The sequence below is a fragment of the Gavialis gangeticus genome, unplaced genomic scaffold (genome assembly GCF_001723915.1).
Source record: "Gavialis gangeticus isolate Ggan-Ray unplaced genomic scaffold, GavGan_comp1, whole genome shotgun sequence".
Taxonomy (NCBI): domain Eukaryota; kingdom Metazoa; phylum Chordata; order Crocodylia; family Gavialidae; genus Gavialis; species Gavialis gangeticus.
In genome coordinates this window covers 264,529,512-264,529,821 of record NW_017729032.1, presented here as the reverse complement: position 1 = coordinate 264,529,821, position 310 = coordinate 264,529,512, and the positions used below count along the sequence as shown (strand labels likewise).

The following is a 310-nucleotide window of genomic DNA, read 5'->3' as shown; positions in this document are numbered from 1 at the left end:
ATATAAAGAAAATTGGCTGTATTGGAAATCAGCCTGATGTGGCCAGTAACTTGACTGATAAATGCCTGTGCATGCAGATAGCAAGGAGCACAGTCCCGGCATCTTGGAAACCTGAGTGCAGCTGGTAAATCTGTTGTGGTTGGAGGAAAGGGGCATGGAGGGGCAGATCAATACCCCCTGCGGTTAGGGAGGGAGTGGGGCAGGGTCTGGGGCAGGTGCTACCCAGCCAGGGTGAGGTGGGGATGGAGCCGGAGCTTCCCTGGATGGGTGTGTGCTTCCCCTACTCCTCTTCTCCCTCCCCCCCCCCCCA

General features: G+C 56.8%; 1 protein-coding gene across 2 annotated transcripts in view; it reads left to right on the top strand.

Moving 5' to 3' along the window:
• TBC1D23 (TBC1 domain family member 23) overlaps positions 1–310 on the top strand; it is a 70,705-nt gene that overhangs the window by 15,965 nt on the left and 54,430 nt on the right. The window lies entirely within an intron of this gene.